This window comes from Mytilus galloprovincialis, chromosome 7, assembly GCF_965363235.1.
Source record: "Mytilus galloprovincialis chromosome 7, xbMytGall1.hap1.1, whole genome shotgun sequence".
Classification (NCBI taxonomy): domain Eukaryota; kingdom Metazoa; phylum Mollusca; class Bivalvia; order Mytilida; family Mytilidae; genus Mytilus; species Mytilus galloprovincialis.
Window position 1 is genome coordinate 68,220,974 of NC_134844.1, and position 17,546 is coordinate 68,238,519.

The 17,546-nt window shown below is 32.7% G+C and overlaps 1 long non-coding RNA gene across 2 annotated transcripts in view; it reads left to right on the forward strand.

Moving 5' to 3' along the window:
* Positions 1–763: 763 nt before the first annotated feature.
* LOC143083532 (uncharacterized) overlaps positions 764–17,546 on the forward strand; it is a 69,336-nt gene continuing 52,553 nt past the window's right edge. The window contains exon 1 of one of the 2 annotated variants that reach the window (XR_012980769.1): positions 764–920. This is a non-coding gene — a long non-coding RNA (uncharacterized LOC143083532). Of the gene's footprint in view, positions 921–1,068; positions 1,149–17,546 lie in introns of those variants that run through there. The other variant, XR_012980768.1, reaches the window with a different exon arrangement.

Consider the following 17,546-nt stretch of genomic DNA (forward strand, 5'->3'; position numbering starts at 1 on the left):
TGAAAATGACCTATATGTAAACCAATTTACCTGCTACCAAAGAAAATATACATATATTTACCAATTTAGTATTGTCTGATATTCTGCACGTGAACGATTGTTTTGTTCGAATAATATCTTCAAATATAAATAAATATGTGTATGAATAATTATTTTAAAAGAAAATTATATTGATCTTACTAATACTTCAGTTGATTTAGATTAGTTAATATATAATAAAATAATGAAATAAAATCCTTTTAGCTTTAAGAAAACCACCATTAAGTAGTAAGGGAGTGACCATTTAACATTAAGGGTATATAGTTGTTATCTTTTCTGTCTGAGTTAAAACGCGATGAATTGTCACACTTTAATGTACAACTCAATCTGATTCGGGATAATTTTTTTCAGCTGCTTCATCGGATATTTTGGTCTTTAAATTGGGGATCAGAATATTGTTTAGGAAGGAAAATCCTATCCCCCTCCTTCTGTTTTTGAAGTTAATTGGCTATTCTATAAAAAAAACTTTGTAATTAAAATTACAAAAATAAATACATATTAAGCACCCAATAACATATTAAGGGCATGACAAAATCGAAATGCACACTGATCTGTAAATTACGCATACGGACAATCAAGAACAACGATAAATTCCCTTAATAAAATAGCACGTAAAGCGTATTTTAAACAAACGGAAGCCTTTAAATGTTTAACACCAATGGTGAATAACACAATAGTATGTCACTGATAAAAAAAAAATATTATTGTGTATTTATCAATCTCACTTCCAATTTCCTTTGCTGATTCTGTGTGTTTGGTTCTGATCTTTTCCGGAAAATAACCGAGTATTATAACCACTCATTTGTAGACTTGCTGACGTATTCATTTATATGATAATATATATATAATGATGTTATTGGAACAACATTTTTTTTCTATATGTAAGTTTTTTTCACATAATAATTTTAGATAAATAACAATCGTTCGAATATAATTGTAACACGAAGCTGTTTAAATCAATATACTGATACATACTTATTCTGTTGTGTATTGACCTTCACATTATTCTATTGAACTATTAATATATTGCAAAGTTATTTTTAGAATTACATCACTAGTAAAGTTCACGGATGTCATGCAAGCAATTTGTAAACAACGCTTTGCATGAGGTAAATTTCATTTATAATTTTACAACTTTCTGAGTTCAATAGCATAATAACAAAATCAATTAAAACCTGTAGAAAATAGACATTGTTTGTATAAAAAAAAAATTAATAGTGATACTAGGTACAGAAATGAGTCCTGAAATTATTTAACAACTTCAACCTGATCAATTCTTCAAATGTATGTGTACCATTGTCAATTAAAAACTGATGAACTTTCGATTACATGACATTTACGCTAAGGGTAATGAAATATAAGCAATTGAAGAGCGTATAATATATGCCCCTCGTATTAACCTATCGACAACCGACATTTTAACGTAAAAACAATACAAAAATAAACAGTTTACTAATTTGACAATATTGATGTGAAGTGTAATACAAAAATAACCAGGTTACTAATTTTATCATTTTGATTAATAATAGAATATTAAAAAGAAGATGTTATATAAAAAGTGATGCTGTTGTACAATGATTCAAGGATAGGTACAAAAGTGTGTGGTGCGGGGGAGGGAGGGGATATACAACTTGTTTGTCCAAATTTATGTTTGTGCTTGTCCATCCAAAATGAAAATCGGAAATTCTGATCAGTACTTGCCATTGGTTATTAAGGTCTTTCCTCTCCGTGAGGAAAGACCTTATTGTTTTTAAGGTCTTTCCTCTCCGTGAGGAAAGACCTTATTAAGGTCTTTCCTCTTCCCGAGGAAAGACCTTATTGTTTTTCTAATGTTTTTAAGGTCTTTCCTCTTCCCGAGGAAAGACCTTATTGTTTTTCGCATGTTTTTTTTTTTTTTTCATCCAGCATTTGTTTGACATGGCCTCCCCTCGTTTCTATTGGAGTTATCAAGACCAAATATGGACCATCGGTAGACCTCATCATGAGGTATTACCAGATGAGGCTGTGTAGGATTTCATCATCCCCTTTAGAAGTTATCTCCCTTTTATTGTTTTTTTTTCGCCATGACCCCCCCTCGTTGTTTTTGAAGATATCATGACTTTATTTAGACAATAGTTAGATCTCATCATGATGTGTTACCATATGAGGCTGCTAAGGATTTCATCATTCCCTATGAGAGTTACGTCCCCTTGAAGCAATTTCTTTCTTTTATATTTTTCTCAAAACGTATTCAAGATAGAATCCATTTGAAAACGGCAACATGTACAAGACCATATGGCAATGTTAATTAACATATACAATCATTTTGTTGTTAACCCTTATAAGGAGTTATTTCCCTTGAAAAAATATACACAATTTTTGAAAAATTGTATCTCGAGAACCGGAAGTCGTAAAGACTTGGGACCTACACCAATAATCTTAAGTTCATGTGACCTTTAATTTGCACCCAAGGTCAAAGGTCACCGAGTGCAAAAAAAAATTACGCTGCAATTTCAAGCTTTCATATTAAGAAAACGATAAGAGTTTGCTGCATACTTACAGCGTAAAAAATGTTCCTCTCGACGAGCTCTACATTTTATACACTGAGCTCAAAAGAATCCGACCGTCTGTTCAAAAGTTACGACGGGATGATTCTTAAAAGTATATTATTGTGTGTATATTTTTTTTAAAGGTAACAGATATCAACCTACTATAAACTGAAAAGATGATCAGTAGTTCAAGACCTTCAATTTGAGGTCAATGTCAGGTCATGATGAAATTTCACCTTGACCTTCACATTATACTATGACCTTGACCTTGTGATATTTGAAAGGTCAAGTGGTCTTGAGTTGAATGGTGATAGTCCCATGTCTTTACGACTTCCGGTTCTCAAGTTTTGTATTGCATCATATATTTGATGATTAATTGTGACCTTGGTGAACTTTGAAATTGTCCCAATTCTTTTTCTTTAATGTTGTCCTTCAACTGTAGATCATTTATCATTTAACAAATTTGAGATATCTATTGTCGTTTTAGAGATAATGCAGTTTGAAGTTTTGCGAGCGGAGGCATGTATTTCTGAATCATCAAGAGCTTACCACTTAAAATGTTTAAGAAATTGAAGAGGTTGACATAGTTATATGTTTGACCAAATACCAAAAACATTCCATGGAAAAAAAACACCAAAAAATCAATTTGAAATTTTCATGTTTTGCATTGACTTTGTAAGTTTCATAACTTCTATTTATATAGTTGATATTGCATCATTATTTGCACTTTGTCAAATGGGGTCATCTGCTATATCAAATTGAAGGTCTTAATAAACTCTACTTAAAAATGAAAATTTTAAACCCCCTTTTCATCCAAGGGAGACGGGTGGGGTCATTTAGTGCAAACATTCAAATTTCTCAGATGGTAAGGTTGTCGCATATCAAATGAAAGAACATAAAGCGAACATTTCAAATTTCAAATTGACGTCTCCCAAAAATGAGTTGGATGGGGTCATTGAGTGCAAAAAATAAATGTTCTTTTAAGGTAGGGTTGTTGTACATCAAATGAAAGGTCATGATGTGTACATTTCAAATAGCAAATTCCTGACCTCCAAAAATTAGTAAGATAGGGTTATTAAGTGCAAAAATCAAACTTTCTAGAATATGGCGTTGTCGCATATCAAACATGTCAAATGAAAGCTCATCTACTCTATGTTACATATATAATAATTCCGATCTCAAAAATGTAGGCGGATGAGGTCAATAAGTGTAAAAAGCGAAAAGGTTTCAGAAGGTATGCTTGTCGTATGTCAAACGAAAGGTCGTACAAAGTACATTACGAAAACATCACTTTTACAGGAAAGACCTTTCAATTGTTTTACAAACAATTGAGATACTAGTTTTTCTTTTTTTTCTTCCAGCATTTTTTTGGCACGCCCTCCTACCGCTTCTATTGGACTTATCAATACCAAAATTGGACCATAGATAGGCCTCAACATAAACTTTTACCAGATGAACTTTTGTAAGATTTCACCATCCTCTTTAGAAGTTATCTCCCTTTTATTGATTTTTTTCAACATGGTCCCCCCAAAATGTGTTAAAAGATATCATGACTTTATTTGGACAAAAGGTAGATCTCATCATGATGTACTACCATATGAGGCTGCATATGATTTCATCATCTCCTTTGAGAGTTATATCCCCTTGAAGCAATTTCTTTTATTTGCATTTTTCTCAAAAAGTATTAGAGATAGAATTTAATTGAAAATGACAGCACGTATAAGAACAGATGGCAATGTTAATAAACATATACAATCATTTTGATATTAACCCTTATAAGGAGTTATTTCCCTTTAAAAATTAAAAACATTTTTTGAAAAATTCTGTTTCAAGAACCAGTAGTCATAGAGACTTGGCACCTTCACCAATAATCTTTAATTCATGTGACCTTTAATATGCACCCAAGGTCAAAGGTCACCGAGTGCAAAAAAAAAATTACGCTGCAATTTCAAGCTTACATAATAGAACAACGATAAGACTTTGCTGCATACATACAGCGTGTAAATTGTTCCTCTCGACGAGCTCTACATTTTATACACTAAGCCAAAAAATGTCCAACCGTCTGTTAAAAAGTTACAACGGGATGATTCTTAAAAGTATAGTATTGTGTGTATATCTTTTTAAATGTAACATATATCAACCTTCTATAAACTGCAAAAATGATCAGTAATTCAAGACCTTCAATTTGAGGTCAATGTCAGGTCATGATGAAATTTCACCTTGACCTTCACAGTATACAATGACCTTGACCTTGTGATAGTTGAAAGGTTAAGTGGTTATGAGTTGAATGGTGCTAGTCTCATGTCTCTACGACTTCTGGTTCTTAAGTTTGGTATTGCATCATATATTTGATGAATAATTGTGACCTTGACGAACTTTGAAATTGTCCCAATTCTTTTTATATAATGTTGTCCTTCAACTGTAGATCATTTATCATTTAACAGATTTGAGATAGCTATTATCGTTTTAGAGATAATGCAGTTTAAAGTTTTGCGAGCGGAGGCATGTATTTCTGAATCAACAAGAGCTTACCATTTAAAATGTTTTAGAAATTGAAGAAGTTAACATAGCTATATGTTTGACCAAGTACCAAAAACATTCCATGTAAAAAAAACACCAAAAATTCAATTTAAAATTTTCATGTTTTGCATTGACTTTGTAAGTTTCATAACTTTTATTTATATAGTTGATATTGCATCATTATTTGCACTTTGTCAAATGGGGTCATCTGATATATCAAATTGAAGGTCATAATAAACTCTACTTAAAAATGAAAATTTTAAACCCCCTTTTTATCCCAGGGGGACGGGTGGGGTCATTTAGTGCAAACATTCAAATTTCTCAGATGGTAAGGTTGTTTATTGTTTTTCTAATGTTTTTAAGGTCTTTCCTCTTCCCGAGAAAAGACCTTATTGTTTTTCGCATGTTTTTTTTTTTTTTTCATCTCATCATGATGTGTTACCATATGAAGCTGCTAAGGATTTCATCATTTTCTATGAGAGTTATGTCCCCTTGAAGCAATTTCTTTCTTTTACATTTTTCTCAAAAAGTATTCAAGATAGAATCCTTTTGAAAACGGCAACATGTACAAGACCAGATGGCAATGTTAATTAACATATACAATCATTTTGTTGTTAACCCTTATAAGGTATTATTTCCCTTGAAAAAATATACACAATTTTTGAAAATTTGTATCTCGAGAACCGGAAGTCGTAAAGACTTGGGACCTACACCAATAATCTTAACTTTATGTGACCTTTCATTTGCACCCAAGGTCAAAGGTCACTGAGTGCAAAAAAAAATTACGCTGCAATTTCAAGCTTTCATATTAAGAAAACGATAAGAGTTTGCTGCATACTTACAGCGTATAAAATGTTCCTCTCGACGAGCTCTACATTTTATACACTGAGCTTTCTAGAACATGGTGTTGTCGCATATCAAATGAAAGCTCATCTACTCTGTTCCATATATCAAAATTCCGATCTCAAAAATGTAGGCGGATGAGGTCATTAAGTGTAAAAAGCGAAAAGTTTCAGAAGGTAGGCTTGTCGTATATCAAACGAAAGGTCGTACAAAGTACATTACGAAAACATCACTTTTACAGGAAAGACCGTTCAATTGTTTTACAAACAATTGAGATACTAGTGTTTTTTTTTTTTTTCTTTTTTTTTTCTTCCAGCATTTGTTCGGCACACCATCCTACCGCTTCTATTGGAGTTATCAAAACCAAATTTAAACCATCGATAGACCTCATCATGAACTGTTACCTGATGAACTTTTGTAGGATTTCATCATCCCCTTAAGAAGTTATCTCCCTTTTATTGATTTTTTTCCACATGGCCCCCCCTCGTTGTTTTTAAAGATATCATGACCTTATTTGGACAAAAGGTACATCTCATCATTATGTATTACCATATGAGGCTGAATAGGATTTCATCGTCCCCTATGAGAGTTATATCCCCTTGAAACAATTTCTTTCCTTTGCATTTTTCTCAAAAAGTATTAGAGATAGAATCGATTTGAAAACGGCAACATGTACAGGAACAGATGGCAATGTTAATGAACATATACAATCATTTTGTTATTAACCCTTATAAGGAGTTATTCCCATTGAAAAATTGTAAACAATTTTAGAAAATTTTTATTTCCAGAACCGGAAGTCGTAGAGACTTGGGACTTTCACCAATAATCTTAACTTTATGTGACCTTTAATATGCATCCAAGGTCATAGGTCACCGAGTGCAAAAACAAATTACGCTGCAATTTCAAGCTTACATATTAGGAAAAACGATAAGACTTTGCTGCATACATACAGCGTATAAAATGTTCCTCTCGACGAGCTCTACATTTTATATGATAAGTTCAAAAAGTCCGACTGTCTGTTCAAAAGTTACAACGGGATGATTCTTAAAAGTATAGTATTTTGTGTATATCTTTTTAAAGGTAGCAGATATCAACGTACTATAAACTGCAAAGATGATCAGTAATTCAAGACCTTCAATTTGAGGTCAACGTCAGGTCATGATGAAATTTCACCTTGACCTTCACAGTATACTATGACCTTGACCTTGTGATATTTGAAAGGTCAAGTGGTCCTGAGTTGAATAGTGGTAGTCCCATGTCTCTACGACTTCCGGTTCTTAAGTTTGGTATTGCATCATATATTTGATGATTAATTGTGACCTTGGTGAACTTTGAAAATGTCCCAATTCTTCCTATAATGTTGTCCTTTAACTGTAGATCATTTATCATTTAACAGATTTGAGATATCTATTGTCGTTTTAGAGATAATGCAATTTGAAGTTTTGCGAGCGGTAGCATGTATTTCTGAATCAACAACAGCTTACCCCTTAAAATGTTTTAGAAATTGAAGAAGTTAACATAGTTATATCTTTGATCAAATACCAAAAACATTCCATTGAAAAAAACACAAAAAAAATCATTTCGAAATTGTCATGTTTTGCATTGACTTTGTAAGTTTCATAACTTCTATTTATATAATTGATATTGCATCATTTTTTGCACTTTGTCAAATGGGGTCATCTGATATATCAAATTGAAGGTCTCAATAAACTCTACTTAAAAACGAAAATTTTAAACCCCTTGTTCATCCCAGGTGGAAGGGTGGGGTCATGTATTGCAACAATTCAAACTTCTAAGATGGTAAGGTTGTCGCATATCAAATGAAAGAACATAAAGCGTACATTTCAAATTTCAAATTAACGTCTCTCGAAAATTGGTTAGATGGGGTCATTGAGTGCAAAAAATAGATTTTCCTTACGATAGGTTTGTTGTATATCAAATGAAAGGTCATGATGTGAACATTTGAAATATCGAATTCCCAACCTCCAAAAATTTGTTGAATGGGGTTATTAAGTGCAATAATCAAACTTTTTAGAACACGGCGTTGTCGCATATCAAATGACAACTCATCTACCCTGTGTTACATATATCATACTTCCGATCTCAAAAATGAAGGCGAATGAGGTTATTCAGAGTAAAAAGCGAAAAGTTTCAGAAGGTATGCTTGTCGTATATCAAACGAAAGGTCGTACAAAGTACATTACGAAAACATCACTTTTACAGGAAAGACCTTTCAATTGTTTTACAAACAATTGAGATACTAGTTGTTTTTCTAATGTTTTTTTTTTAAGGTCTTTCCTCTTCCCGAGGAAAGACCTTATTGTTTTTCTAATGTTTTTTTTTCTTTTTTTTTTCCTTCCAGCATTTGTTTGGCACGCCCTCCTACCGCTTCTATTGGAGTTATCAATACCAAATTTGAACCATCGATAGACCTCATCATGAACTTTTATCAGATGAACTTTTGTAAGATTTCATCATCCCCTTTAGAAGTTATCTCCCTTTTATTGATTTTTTTCAACATGGCCCCCCCTAAATGTTTTAAAAGATATCATGACCTTATTTAGACAATAGGTAGATATTATCATGATGTATTACCATATGAGGCTGCATAGGATTTCATCACCCCCTTCGAGAGTTATATTCCCTTGAAGTAATTTCTTTTATTTGTATTTTTCTTTAAAAGTATTAGAGATAGAAACGATTTGAAAATGGCAGCATATACGAGAACAGATGGCAATGTTTATAAACATAAACAATTAATTTGTTACTAAGCCTTATAAGGAGTTATTTCCCTTTAAAAATTATAAATATTTTTTGAAAAGTTCTATTTCGAGAACCAGAAGTCATATAGACTTGGAACCTTCACCAATAATCTTAAATTCATATGACCTTTAATATGCACACAAGGTCAAAGGTCACCGAGTGCAAACAAAAAATACGCTGCAATTTCAAGCTTACATATTAGGAAAACGACAAGACTTTGCTGCATACATACAGCGCATAAAATGTTCTTCTCGACGAGCTCTACATTTTATACACTAAGCCCAAAAATGTCCGACCGTCTGTTCAAAAGTTACAACGGGATGATTCTTAAAAGTATAGTTTTGTGTGTATATCTTTTTAAATGTAACAGATATCAACCTACTATAAAGTGCAAAGATGATCAGTAATTCAAGACCTTCAATTTGAGGTCAATGTCAGGTCATGATGAAATTTCACCTTGACCTTCACAGTATACAATGACCTTGACCTTGTGATAGTTGAAAGGTTAAGTGGTCCTGAGTTGAATGGTGATAGTCCCATGTCTCTACGACTTCCGGTTCTTACATTTAGTATTGCATCATATATTTGATGATTAATTGTGACCTTGGTGAACTTTGAAATTGTCCTAATTCTTTTTCTGTAATGTTGTCCTTCAACTGTAAATTATTTATCATTTAACAGATTTGAGATATCTATTGTCGTTTAAGAGATGATGCAGTTTGAAGTTTTTCAAGCGGAGGCATGTATTTCTGAATCAACAAGAGCTTACCACTTAAAATGTTTTAGAAATTGAATAGGTTAATATAGTTATATGTTTGACCAAATACCAAAAACATTCCATGGAAAATAACGCCAAAAATTTAATTTGAAATTTTCAAGTTTTGCATTGACTTTGTAAGTTTCATAACTTCTATTTATATAGTTGATATTGCATCATTATTTGCACTTTGTCAAATGGGGTTATCTGATATATCAATTTGAAGGTCTTAATAAAGTCTACTTAAAAATGAAAATTTTAACCCCCCTTTTCATCCCAGGGGGACGGGTGGGGTCATTTAGTGCAAACATTCAAATTTCTCAGATGGTAAGGTTGTCGCATATGAAATGATAGAACATAAAGCGTACATTTCAAATTTCAAATTGACGTCTCCCAAAAATGGGTTGGATGGGGTTATTGAGTGCAAAAAATAAATTTTCTTTTAAGATAGGGTTGTTGTATATCAAATGAAAGGTCATGATGTGTACATTTGAAATATCAAATTCCCGACCTCCAAAAATTAGTTAGATAGGGTTATTAAGTGCAAAAATCAAACTTTCTAGAACAAAGCGTTGTTGCATATCAAATGAAAGCTCATCTACTCTATGTTACATATATCATACTTCCGATCTCAAAAATGTAGCCGGATGAGGTCATTAAGTGTTAAAAAAGAAAAATTTCAGAAAGTATGCTTGTCGTATATAAAACGAAAGGTCGTACAAAGTACATTATGAAAACATCACTTTTACAGGAAAGACCTTTCAATTGTTTTACAAACAATTGAGATACTAGTTAAGGTCTTTCCCCTACATGGGAAAGACCTTATTGTTTTTCTCCTGTTTTTAAGGTCTTTCCCCTACATGGGAAAGACCTTATTGTTTTTCTAATGTTTTTTCTTTTTAAGGTCTTTCCCCTACATGGGAAAGACCTTAATGTTTTTCTAATGTTTTTTTTTCTTTTTCTTTTTTTTTCTCTTTTTTTTCTTCCAACATTTTTTTGACATGCCCGCCTCTTGTTTCTGTTGACGTTATTGAGACCAAGTATGGACCATCGATAGATCTCATCATGAACTTTTACCAGATGAACTTTTGTAGGATTTCATCATCCGCTTTAGAAGTTATCTCCCTTTTATTGATTTTCTTCAACATGGCCCCCCTTAAATGTTTTAAAAGATATCATGACCTTATATGGACAATAGGTAAATATCATCATGATGTATTACCACATGAGGCTGCATAGGATTTCATCATCCCCTTCGAGAGTTATATCCCCTTGTAGCAATTTTTTATATTTACATTTTTCTCAAAAAGTATTAGAGATAGAATGTAATTGAAAATGACAGCATGTACAAGAACAGATGGCAATGTTTATAAACATAAACAACTAATTTGTTACTTCCCTTATAAGGAGTTATTTCCCTTTAAAATTTATAAATAATTTTTGAAAAATTCTATTTTCAGAACCGGAAGTCATAGAGACCTTGAACCTTCACCAATAATCTTTAATTCATGTGACCTTCAATATGCACCCAAGGTCAAAGGTCACCGAGTGCAGAATAAAATCACGCTGCAATTTCAAGCTTACATATTAGGAAAACGATAAGACTTTGCTGCATACATACAGCGTATAAAATGTTCCTCTCGACGAGCTCTACATTTTATATTATAAGCCCATAAAGGTCCGACCGTTTGTTCAAAAGTTACAACGGGATGATTCTTAAAAGTATAGTATTTTGTGTATATCTTTTTAAAGGTAACAGATATCAACCTACTATAAACTGCAAAGATGATCAGTAATTCAAGACCTTCAATTTGAGGTCAATGTCAGGTCATGATGAAATTTCACCTTGACCTTCACATTATACTATGACCTTGACCTTGTGATATTTGAAAGGTCAAGTAGTCCTGAGTTGAATGGTGATAGTCCCATGTCTCTACGACTTCCGGTTCTCAAGTTTGGTATTGCATCATATATTTGATGATTAATTGTGACCTTTGTGAACTTTGAAATTGTCCCAATTCTTTTTCTATAATGTTGTCCTTCAACAGTAGATCATTTATCATTTAACAGATTTGAGATATCTATTGTCGTTTTAGAGATAATGCAGTTTGAAGTTTTTGCGAGCGGAGGCATGTATTTCTGAATCATCAAGAGCTTACCACTTAAAATGTTTAAGAAATTGAAGAGGTCGACATAGTTATATGTTTGACCAAATACCAAAATAAATCCATGGAAAAAAAACACCAAAAAATCATTTTGAAATTTTCATGTTTTGCATTGACTTTGTAAGTTTCATAACTTCTATTTATATAGTTGATATTGCATCATTTTTGGCACTTTGTCAAATGGGGTCATCTGATATATCAAATTGAAGGTCTGAATAAACTCTACTTAAAAATGAAAATCTCAAACCCCCTTTTCATCCCAGGGGGACGGGTGGGGTCATTAAGTGCAAACATTCAAATTTCTTAGATGGTAAGGTTGTCGCATATCAAATGAAAGAACACAAAACGTACATTTCAAATTTCGAATTGACGTCCCCCAAAAATGGGTTGGATGGGGTCATTGAGTGCAAAAAATAAATTTTCTTTTAAGATAGAGTTGTTGTATATCAAATGAAAGGTCATGATGTGTACATTTGAAAGATTAAATTCCTGACCTCCAAAAATTAGTTGGATGAGGTTATTAAGTGCAAAAATCAGACTTTCTAGAACATTGCCTTGTCGCATATCAAATGAAAGATCATCAAGTCTATGTTACATATATCATACCTCCGATCTCGAAAATGTAGGCGGATTAGGTCATTAAGTGTAAAAAGTGAAAAGTTTCAGAAGGTATGCTTGTCGTATATCAAACGAAAGGTCGTACAAAGTACATTACAAAAACATCACTTTTACTGGAAAGACCTTTCAATTGTTTTACAAACAATTGAGATACTAGTTCTTTTTTTTCTTTTTTTTCTTCCAACATTTTTTTGACATGCCCGCCTCTTGTTTCTGTTGAAGTTATTAAGACAAAATATGGACCATCGCTAGACCTCACGAAGATGTATTATCAAATGACCTTGTTAAGGATTTCATCATCCCCTTTAGGAGTTATCTCCCTTTTATTGATTTTTTTCAACATGGCCCCCCCTTGTTGGTTTTAAAGATATCATGACCTTAATTGGACATAATGTAGATCTCATCATGATGTATTACCATGTGAGGCTGAATAGGATTTCATCGTCCCCTATGAGAGTTATATCCCCTTGAAACAATTTCTTTCCTTTGCATTTTTCTCAAAAAGTATAAGAGATAGAATCGATTTGAAAACGGCAACATGTACAGGAACAGATGGCAATGTTAATGAACATGTACAATTGTTTGTTTTTAACCCTTATAAGGAGTTATTCCCCTTGAAAAATTGAACATAATTTTAGAAAAATTGTATTTCGAGAACCAGAAGTCGTAGAGACTTTGGACCTTCACCAATAATCTTTAATTCATGTGACCTTTAATATGCAGTCAAGGTCAAAGGTCACTGAGTGCAAGAAAAAATTACGCTGCAATTTCAAGCTTACATATTAGGAAAATGATAAGACTTTGCTGCATACATACAGCGTATAATTTGTTCCTCTCGACGAGCTCTTTATTTTATACAATAAGCCCAATAATGTCCGACCGTCTGTTCAAAAGTTACAACGGGATGATTGTTAAAAGTATAGTATTTTGTGTATATCTTTTTAAAGGTAACAGATATCAATCTACTATAAACTGCAAAGATGATCAGTAATTCCAGACCTTCAATTTGAGGTCAATGTCAGGTCATGATGAAATTTCACCTTGACCTTCACAGTATACAATGACCTTGACCTTGTGATAGTTGAAAGGTTACGTGGTCCTGAGTTGATTGGTGCTAGTCCCATGTCTCTACGACTTCCGGTTCTTAAGTTTAGTATTGCATCATATAATTGATGATTAATGGTGACCTTGATGAACTTTGAAATTGTCCCAATTCTTTTTCTATAATGTTGTCTTTCAACTGTAGATCATTTATCATTTAACAGATTTGAGATATCTATTGTCGTTTTAGAGATAATGCAGTTTGAAGTTTTGCGAGCGGAAGCATGTATTTCTGAATCAACAAGAGCTTACCACTTAAAATGTTTAAGAAATTGAAGAGGTTAATATAGTTATATGTTTGCCCAAATACCAAAAACATACCATTGAAAATAACGCCAAAAATTTAATTTGAAATTTTCAAGTTTTGCATTGACTTTGTAAGTTTCATAACTTCTATTTTTATAGTTGATATTGCATCATTATTTGCACTTTGTCAAATGGGGTCATCTGATATATCAAATTGAAGGTCTTAATAAACTCTACTTAAAAATGAAAATTTTAAACCCACTTTTCATCCCAGGGGGACGGGTGGGGTCATTTAGTGCAAACATTCAAATTTCTCAGATGGTAAAGATGTCGCATATCAAATGAAAGAACATAAAGCGTACATTTCAAATTTCAAATTGACGTCTCCCAAAAATGGGTTGGATGGGGTTATTGAGTGCAAAAAATAAATTTTCTTTTAAGATAGGGTTGTTGTATATCAAATGAAAGGTCATGATGTGTACATTTGAAATATCAAATTCCTGACCTCCAAAAATTGGTTGGATAGGGTTATTAAGTGCAAAAATCAAACTTTTTAGATCATGGCGTTGTTGCATATCAAATGAAAGCTCATCAACCCTGTGTTACATATATCATACTTCCGATCTCAAAAATGTAGGCGGATGAGGTCATTAAGTGTAAAAAGCGAAAAGTTTCACCCTACATGGGAAAGACCTTATTGTTTTTCTAATGTTTTTTCTTTTTCTTTTTTTTCTTTTTTTTCTTCCAACATTTTTTTGACATGCCCGCCTCTTGTTTCTGTTGAAGTTATTAAGACAAAATATGGACCATCGCTAGACCTCACGAAGATGTATTATCAAATGACCTTGTTAAGGATTTCATCATCCCCTTTAGGAGTTATCTCCCTTTTATTGATTTTTTTCAACATGGCCCCCCTTGTTGGTTTTAAAGATATCATGACCTTAATTGGACATAATGTAGATCTCATCATGATGTATTACCATGTGAGGCTGAATAGGATTTCATCGTCCCCTATGAGAGTTATATCCCCTTGAAACAATTTCTTTCCTTTGCATTTTTCTCAAAAAGTATAAGAGATAGAATCGATTTGAAAACGGCAACATGTACAGGAACAGATGGCAATGTTAATGAACATGTACAATTGTTTGTTATTAACCCTTATAAGGAGTTATTCCCCTTGAAAAATTGAACATAATTTTAGAAAAATTGTATTTCGAGAACCAGAAGTCGTAGAGACTTGGGACCTTCACCAATAATCTTTAATTCATGTGACCTTTAATATGCAGTCAAGGTCAAAGGTCACTGAGTGCAAGAAAAAATTACGCTGCAATTTCAAGCTTACATATTAGGAAAATGATAAGACTTTGCTGCATACATACAGCGTATAATTTGTTCCTCTCGACGAGCTCTACATTTTATACAATAAGCCCAATAATGTCCGACCGTCTGTTCAAAAGTTACAACGGGATGATTGTTAAAAGTATAGTATTTTGTGTATATCTTTTTAAAGGTAACAGATATCAATCTACTATAAACTGCAAAGATGATCAGTAATTCCAGACCTTCAATTTGAGGTCAATGTCAGGTCATGATGAAATTTCACCTTGACCTTCACAGTATACAATGACCTTGACCTTGTGATAGTTGAAAGGTTACGTGGTCCTGAGTTGATTGGTGCTAGTCCCATGTCTCTACGACTTCCGGTTCTTAAGTTTAGTATTGCATCATATAATTGATGATTAATGGTGACCTTGATGAACTTTGAAATTGTCCCAATTCTTTTTCTATAATGTTGTCTTTCAACTGTAGATCATTTATCATTTAACAGATTTGAGATATCTATTGTCGTTTTAGAGATAATGCAGTTTGAAGTTTTGCGAGCGGAAGCATGTATTTCTGAATCAACAAGAGCTTACCACTTAAAATGTTTAAGAAATTGAAGAGGTTAATATAGTTATATGTTTGCCCAAATACCAAAAACATACCATTGAAAATAACGCCAAAAATTTAATTTGAAATTTTCAAGTTTTGCATTGACTTTGTAAGTTTCATAACTTCTATTTTTATAGTTGATATTGCATCATTATTTGCACTTTGTCAAATGGGGTCATCTGATATATCAAATTGAAGGTCTTAATAAACTCTACTTAAAAATGAAAATTTTAAACCCACTTTTCATCCCAGGGGGACGGGTGGGGTCATTTAGTGCAAACATTCAAATTTCTCAGATGGTAAAGATGTCGCATATCAAATGAAAGAACATAAAGCGTACATTTCAAATTTCAAATTGACGTCTCCCAAAAATGGGTTGGATGGGGTTATTGAGTGCAAAAAATAAATTTTCTTTTAAGATAGGGTTGTTGTATATCAAATGAAAGGTCATGATGTGTACATTTGAAATATCAAATTCCTGACCTCCAAAAATTGGTTGGATAGGGTTATTAAGTGCAAAAATCAAACTTTTTAGATCATGGCGTTGTTGCATATCAAATGAAAGCTCATCAACCCTGTGTTACATATATCATACTTCCGATCTCAAAAATGTAGGCGGATGAGGTCATTAAGTGTAAAAAGCGAAAAGTTTCAGAAGGTATGCTTGTCGTATATCAAACGAAAGGTCGTACAAAAAACATCACTTTTACAGGAAAGACCTTTCAATTGTTTTACAAACAATTGAGATACTAGTTGTTTTTCTAATGTTTTTTTTTGAGGTCTTTCCCCTACGTGAGGAAAGACCTTATTGTTAAGGTCTTTCCCCTACGTGAGGAAAGACCTTATTGTTTTTCTAATGTTTTTTTTTCTTTTTCTTTTTCTTTTTTTTCTTTTTTTTCTTCCAACATTTTTTGACATGCCCGCCTCTTGTTTCTGTTGAAGTTATTAAGACCAAATATGGACCATCGCTAGACCTCACCAAGATGTATTGCCAAATGACCTTGTTAAGGATTTCATCATCGCCTTTAAGAGTTATCTCCCTTTTATTGATTATTTTCAACATGGCCCTCCCTCGTTGGTTTTAAAGATATTGTGACCTTTATTGGACATAATGTAGATCTCATCATGATGTATTACCATGTGAGCCTAAATAGGATTTCATCGTCCCCTATGAGAGTTATATCCCCTTGAAACAATTTCTTTCCTTTGCATTTTTCTCAAAAAGTATAAGAGATAGAATTGATTTGAAAACGGCATTATGTACAAGAACAGATGGCAATGTTAATAAACATGTACAATCATTTTGTTATTAACCCTTATAAGGAGTTGTTCCCCTTGAAAAATTGTACATAATTTTAGAAAAATTGTATATCGAGAACCAAATGTCGTAGAGACTTGGGACCTTCACTAATTATCTTTAATTCATGTGACCTTTAATATGCATCCAAGGTCAAAGGTCACAGAGTGCAAAATAAAATTACGCTGCAATTTCAAGCTTACATATTAGGAAAACGATAAGACTTTGCTGCATACATACAGCGTATAAAATGTTCCTCTTGACGAGCTCTACATTTTATATGATAAGTCAAAAAATGTCCGACTGTCTGTTCAAAAGTTACAACAGGATGATTCTTAAAAGTATAGTATTGTATGTATATCTTTTTAAAGGTAACAGATATCAACCTACTATAAACAGCAAAGATGATCAGTAATTCAAGACCTTCAATTTGAGGTCAATGTCAGGTCATGATGAAATTTCACCTTGACCTTCAAATTAGACTATGACCTTGACCTTGTGATATTTGAAAGGTCAAGTGGTCTTGAGTTGAATGGTGGTAGTCCCATGTCTCCACGACTTCCGGTTCTCAAGTTTGATATTGCATCATATATTTGATGATTAATTGTGACCTTATTGAACTTTAAAATTGTCCCAATTCTTTTTCTATAATGTTGTCCTTCAACTGTACATCATTTATCATTTAACAGATTTGAGATATCTATTGTCGTTTTAGAGATAATGCAGTTTGTAATTTT